We start from the raw sequence: 1,126 nt of genomic DNA, 5'->3' as shown, positions 1-1,126 counted from the left end.
ATTTTCCTGAGCATCTCAGCCACACTTTTAAAATTACTTTCGGAGGATATAATAAAATCTCCAATATTTTCCTTTGTCATTTCAGTTCCTATTTCTCTTGCCGCGCTCATTCTGATCTCATGAAATCTGTAGCATTGGAAAATGCAATGTTCCGGTGTGTCTATCGATCCGCAGAACCAACAACTTTCTGAATCTAATTTTTTGATGTTATTAAGATACGTGGCAAAGATACCATGCCCTGTGAGCGCTTGTGTAACATAATAGTCTACCCTAACGAACTTGCTCTCCGTCCACTCTTTCACATTCCTTATAAATATCTTCGTCCAACAGTTATACTCATTCCATCGAGCTTGCCATTGATTAAAAAGACTCTCTCGTGCTTGATTTCTGAAATCTTTTCCTTTGTCATATATTTCCATTCTTTCCTGTATAATCAAATCGATCGGTGGTTGACCCGTTATTGACAAAATTGCCTTTGTTCCCGTCGTTCTGTAAGCTCCTGCAACTCCCAGCGCCAATTTTCGATTTACTGCTTCTAACATATTCGCGTATTTTTGATATTTTAATGCCGACTTCCATATTGGCGCGCCATAGGCGACTACCGAGATGACTGCCGTTCGTAATAGTTTTCTGTTCTTGCTTCCGGGTCCGCCTATATTCGGCATTATTTTTCTTAGTGTATTCGTCATTTGAAGCGCCTTTTTTGTTGTTTTTTTAACATGCGTTGTCATGCGTAAATTGCGGTCAAAGGTCACGCCCAGATATTTTACACTTTCTGAAGAACTCAACCCGACACCATCCACGGTCAAGTCCATACTAACCAGTGTTCTGCGCCCTTCCACAATCAGTAATTCGGACTTTTTAGGTTCAACCAAAAGACCCATTTTGCGCAGTTCATCTACGACTATATCCACTGCAAATTGTGCTTTCTCTTTTACCTGGATAGCTGTTTTTCCCCGTATCAGAATAGCCAAGTCATCTGCGTATGCTATTAAGGATACACCACTTTCCATCTGAACGCGCAGAATTCGGTCATATAACACATTCCATAAAGTCGGACCTAAGATCGATCCCTGCGGGACTCCACACGACATTACTCTCTCCTCATCAAACGCAGTAATTATTC

This window comes from Dendroctonus ponderosae, unplaced genomic scaffold (genome assembly GCF_020466585.1).
Source record: "Dendroctonus ponderosae isolate FM_Combo_2020 unplaced genomic scaffold, Dpon_F_20191213v2 Dpon_F_20191213_1, whole genome shotgun sequence".
Taxonomy (NCBI): domain Eukaryota; kingdom Metazoa; phylum Arthropoda; class Insecta; order Coleoptera; family Curculionidae; genus Dendroctonus; species Dendroctonus ponderosae.
The sequence above is the reverse complement of the archived record's forward strand: the minus strand, read 5'-3'. Positions refer to the sequence as shown.